Genomic DNA, 6226 nt, shown 5'->3' on the forward strand with positions numbered 1-6226 from the left:
ATTTACATGGAGATCAGGCTACCTTAGCTGGTGTCACCTTCACACTTACACCAGAATCTGTCCCATTGGCAATCGGCATACCAAACATTGGGGAACCATGGACCAAGAGGAAGAAGATTGACCGGAAACATTATGAGCCATACATTAAAACCGGTTTCTTGAGGGAGCTCAAGGGAGTGCTTCCATTCCGATACCTTAAAGATGAATATGCTCCACTAATGAAATTGATCATGAAGTATTTCAGCTGTGAACGACCATTCTTGCGTTTATGTGCTTATCACATCAGGTTGCTCATGCATTTCACCAGGGTACAGATGATGAACATTCCATATTTCATTTGCCGGAACATAGAGAGGATGACCACCCTTGTGCAGCACAAAACCCCTCAGTAGCAACTTAATAGTGTTTATCATTTTGCGCTTATTAAGATTTTGGTGGTTCATCAGCTTGGATTACAGGTCATCACTTGGGATGATTTCATCTCTCGTGACTTCTTCAAAGCTTCACAGAGATTATCAGAGGTTAAGCATGAGACGGGTGGACCTTCTCATTAGTATGAGCACCATGAGACCATTGGTGTGCCAGTGTTCATTACTTATCAGAAGGGTACCGGGCAGTTGTTTGTAGCAGCAAAGCGAGTGTTATCTCCACCCAGGGTGGAAGGGGCCTCGCTTCCTCCATCAGCACATCAGGTTCAGGATCAAGGCAAGGAGCCTCTACAGGAGGAAGAACCTTCTGGTGAAAGAGAGACCGACCTCATTCTCATTCAGGATGACGAGACTGACATGGGCTCACAAAATGTAGATATTAAAGAGATCATTCAGGTACAACAAGTGAACATTGATTCCTTGTCCACTCACTTGGATAGAGCCCAATGGAATATTCAGAATTTGGAGTGAAGGAACAAGTAGCTTGAGGATCAGCAGGAGGTGATGGAGTTACAAAACATTCGGCAAACTCGTCAAGTTACCCAAAGGAGGAGAATTGAATTCACTTCATTTGGAGCAACAGATTAATGAGGATCGGGAGTCTAATCTCGAGAGCGTCAACATCCACTTCGACAGACTGTTGGATAAGGCCGATAGGGACAATGCATTGCTAAGGCATATGGCTTTCCACTACAAGGTGCGGAACAAGGTTTGCGAGGCACGAATAAGGACTCTAAAGGCAAAATTAAGGAAGGCAGTGAGGAAGCAAAAGAGGCAAAAGGAGCTTGATCGTCTTCAGATATTGGCCGAAGCCTCTTTGGCCTAGCACGACACTTCATAGAGAAACTCCCGCCCAAATTTCAAGAAATTTGGGGCATTTTTGGCATTTTGACAAATTTTGGCACTAAAAATAGAGTTTTTCTCCCTATGCGTTGCGCCACGTGGCGCGTGATTTTTCTAGGGAGCTCAAAATCACAAAACGTTTACATTTCTATATTTTTCAGGAAAATCATGGTTGTTGGTGCATGGCCAACAAATTTGGGCAGGTTTTGAGTCCTCAAGAGGTCAAAAACACTCAAAAAATGACCTCACTGCCCCTATTTTGACACACAAGAAGCAGTCTTGGGAGATTGAAGTTTTGGAGGGGAAAATGACATCCAAATATAGAAATTCCACTTGGGTTAGAAATTAGACAAGCAGGGCTTTCCAACAAGCACACTTGGGCTCAATTTGGACTTCAGGAAGTGCCTCAAAATCAGCTCCAAAGTGGCGCGATGCATAGAGAATCAGGCGCGGCGCATAGAGGATTTTTGCCTATTTTTCACTGTTCAGCTCAATAATTCGCCCAGTTTTGACCAGTTTTGTTTCTTGATGTTATTTTTGACTTTTCATGATGTAATTTGATAACCATAATGTAATATTGGCACATTTTTACTTTTTCTAGAAGATTCATTCACCAAAAGGTGAAATGTGAGTGAATGAATCAGTTTCCTAGCATATAGGGGTAAGTTGTTTGACTATCTAGATTTCAGTTCCTTGTTTAGAATTAGTTCAAACAACTCCTAGAATGATGAGATAAACCCCTAGAGGCAAGGGAATAGGTTTGGTTTGTCTATATTATGTATTTTCTAAGTCATTTTCTGGGTTGGACTCTTGGGAAAAGTTTGGCACTCTATTGTACATTCACTTCTGCATTTTTGGCAAAGGAAAGACCAGGGTTTTGTAGCGCTTGTTGGGATCCTTGTGGCTCTGTGTTTGGATGGTGTTTTTCCCCATGTATTTGTAAGTTCATTAATGTTTATGTATGCCATTTCCCTTCTCTATGCTTCAGAAATTAAACAAATGAGTGCTTAAGGTGGAATTCATAAACTGCTATGCTCTGCCTTTGACTTTTGTTTAGTTTTATATGTTTTCTTCAGTTTGTAGAGGATCCTTGATATAATCTTGCCCTCTTCAGCTTCTCAGCAATCCTTTCTATCCATTCATTCGAATTTAAGGCATCCTAACCATTGCTTTCCTCGCCCCAACTTGAACTCTGCAAGAACTGGCCTTCATCCCCGGACCCAAATTTGCCTTTCCCATTTTTTCCAACAAAACTCCCAAAAAACCAAATCAAATCCTTGTACTTCATACCTAGCCTAAAATTAGTTGCAAAATCAGTCATCTCAAGCCCCATCTGATTATCTTTTGCTGAGATTGACCCGGAGAGAGCCCTCTCCTGTCCTCGTAGGGCTAGCTACGAGGCTGAGCGTGGTTTGATGTGGACCTAGAACCTTGCATTTTCAGCCTGAGGAAAATCTAGGCTAATAGAAGAGATGCTTCTTTATGAATTGCAACAAGGATCATTTTCTTAATATTTCAAATTTCATATTCACTCCATGATTCTCATAAATTATCAAGAATCAAGATCGAGTCCAAACAATGTAATCCAGATGTGCAAATGAAGAGGTATTGAAATTTTTGTATGATAAATATATAGTGATATATAAAAAATCAAATATAAGTGAAATCAAACATGATTTAACCATGTTCTACTACTTTTACCTATTCCAAATTCCTTACTAATTGTTGCATTACCAAAGTCGTTGCTCGAGAGTCCCTTGAAAAACAAATGGAGATGCACACTAAAAAATGATTAAGATAATGAAATGGGCATCCAATAATGAGACAAAGGAAGCATAAACAAACCACAAGTGATGAAATTTCTCATTAGCCAAGAAGATCACCGAGAAGAGTAAAAAGAGGGTCATTTGTACACACCATGAAGAATGTATATCCCTAAAGTCACAAAGTTATCCCGAGGAATGAAGATATGGACTTGATGAAATTATAATCAAAATACATCAAAGTTCTTGATCACCACGATAACATGAATTATATATACACAACGATAATCAAATAGGAATCCATGTTATCATAGTAAAATATCATAATGAATTGATCAAAGACCTATGAGGATACTTAACTCAATATTCTAAAGTTCTGAGGTTCAGAGAAAATCTAAGAAAAAGGTAAGAGTTAGGTTTCCAAAATTTTCTTAATGGGAAAAACTCTAATCAACAAAGACCTTGCTTCATAAAAAATTTATGTGACATTTGATTTATGAAGTTTAATTAGATTTCACCACTTATATAATAAGTCCTTATATTTAGAATATTAAAGGGAAGCAAGATCGCAAAACAATTTTTTTTTGTAACTTCCTATAAATAAATATTACGATATCAAATATTCTCGATAGTGAATGAATTTTAATGTCTAACATGGGAATATTGTATATTGAGCATTCAACTATTAGAGGTAATCAATGTCATAAGTTTTTATACAATGGCTTTGATAGCTTTTGTTCTGATAAGAAAATAACAAGAGCACCTACATTTGTGTATAAAAATAAGCTTTCAAGGAAACGATTTAGAGATTTAATAAATATGAGAATAAATTCCATGTCAAATATCTCGAAAATCCTTTTGAAACTCAAATAAAATTACAAGAATTTGAGACCACATGATTCTAGTGAAGACATTGATATAGGAGGCATTTCCTTTGCTAAGTGTAATAGACGTGATAGTGGAGGAAAAGGAAATGTAGGGCTCGAAGAGGTAAATCCCAATATTTTTTTTAAATGCTTCCGATATAACACAAACCCAGGGGTCCAATGAGCTAGAAATTCTGAAATTTTGAGGGAAGATCTCAGAAAAATGAAAAGTAGAGGATCAAGATTCCAAGACTCACCAATTAGAAGCTCCAAGTCACTTCCGAAAAAGGAATATGACTAAAGGGAAAACAATATGAACGATTGCGATGCAATCACTCAACTCAACTCGAGAATTGTAAGATTCAGAATGGGAAGAGATAATATCATGGATAGGATTATCTTATGTCTTGCTGCACTATTTTGGAGTAAATTTCCTTTGTTTATTGGCCTTCTTTAATTTAAAATGTGAGAATTTATAGGCCCATGACAAATATGAATAAGGAGTGGCTAAGCATTTAATTTCAACAATTATTAGCTCATCTCGTGCATTTGTGAAGCAATGAATTATGAATAGAAGCAACAATATAAAATAGGCAGATTCTTATGAGAAAGAAAATACTTCCCTGGACATGTTGTAGATTAACCACTTTCTTTATTTCTATAGTTAATCCAATCTCCAAATAAAATCAACGAAGACCTTCAAAAGAAACAAAAGAGAAATAATAAATAAACTAATAGAAAAGAGAAACTGACAACATATGAAGATGAACATGTCAGTGCATACCTGGAAGACATTTGACTGTAAATTTACCTCATGAATATTCCAGTTCTCCCATGTATTTCTCAAAATTTTCATCTATTCAAAATAATCTACTTATTCAATCTAAATTAAAATTCAAAGTAATGAGCTTTCAATTTGCATCCGCTTCATATTTACATTGAGAGACAAGAGTGGTGAAAGTGAACCTCTAGAATACTTATGAATTGAAAATTTGGTATTCTCAAAAACTCTCAGGCCATAGCAATTCTTTGGAACTTCACCATATATGGTTTTATAAAAGAACAATTTCAACAATGTGGTGAAGTTTTACAAAAGTGAGACAATCTGACGAATCAAAAGTGTGTATGATCCGACGATATAAGAACTTTGATATGTTCTAGGCCACTTTGTCAATAAATGTAATGGAATGCCAAGGGAAAAACTTAGGCTCATTACTTTCTTATTAAAAATATGCAATAATAAAATAAATAAAAAGATGAAAGGAATCTAAATCTAAACTAATCTATCGCTAATATTAGATTAATGAAAGGAAACATGACTAAGTAGAGTGATACTTCCAATATAACCGTTCTCTCATTTTAAATCATGCATGTATGTTCAGGGCATTCAATAGGAGAAAAATTGCAGTTAAATTATTAAAAGAAAAAATCAACTTACTATGTACAATTAAAAAATTCAGAAAAATACTCCTATTTACATAAATATTTCCTCCAAATACTTTCAAAAGTTTCTTTATAGGATCATAAAATTCAAGATGTATTTCAATTGATTCCTAAAAGAGGTTCATGGAAGGAGGAAATAGTAGGCCATTGTTAAATGATAATTATTTAAATATCATATGCTGTTGTAAACAAGGAATTACATGTACATGACTACAAAGTTTCTTTTTCAAATGAAAGTAGCAATAGAGAAAAATTCTAGAGGGATTACGGTATTGACCAGTGTATAATAATCTACTCTCAAATGTCAATATTCATGAAAACTCAATTTGAAAATCAGAAAGAGATTGACCACACATAATCATCAAATATAATTTCAAGATAAGAATTAGTAAATGATCATGATTGAAATTTTGAAAATGATTTTCATTTATTCTTATTAATATGTTAGACGAGATACTATATTTTTGATGCTCGTAGTGGCAGCGTAGTATGTTTAGAAAATAAAAAATGAGATTCGAAAAATAAGCAAACTGAAATAGAAGAAAATGACAAAAAGACAAATTATAATTTACATCTATATTACATATAATGATATAACATAACACGAGTCTATTTTTAAATAATTTCTTCTCACAAGTGATTACAAAATTAAAATAATTTTTTCTTCCATTCACTTCCAGAGATAGGAAAATTTCTAGATTAAGATCATAAAAAGGTAAGTCATCTTTGTAGGATTCATAAATTGGGGTAGATTCATGATTGATGAAATCATCATGATGATTGAATGATTGAGAATTTATTGAAGACTTTAAATTAGCATTCTTTTCATCTTCAAAAATAGATTTACTTGAAGAGTTAACAACTTTTAAAGAACAAGAATAAC

This window comes from Pinus tabuliformis, chromosome 3_1 (assembly GCF_031772625.1).
Source record: "Pinus tabuliformis cultivar Carrire ecotype Pingquan chromosome 3_1, CPIR1, whole genome shotgun sequence".
Lineage (NCBI taxonomy): Eukaryota > Viridiplantae > Streptophyta > Pinopsida > Pinales > Pinaceae > Pinus > Pinus tabuliformis.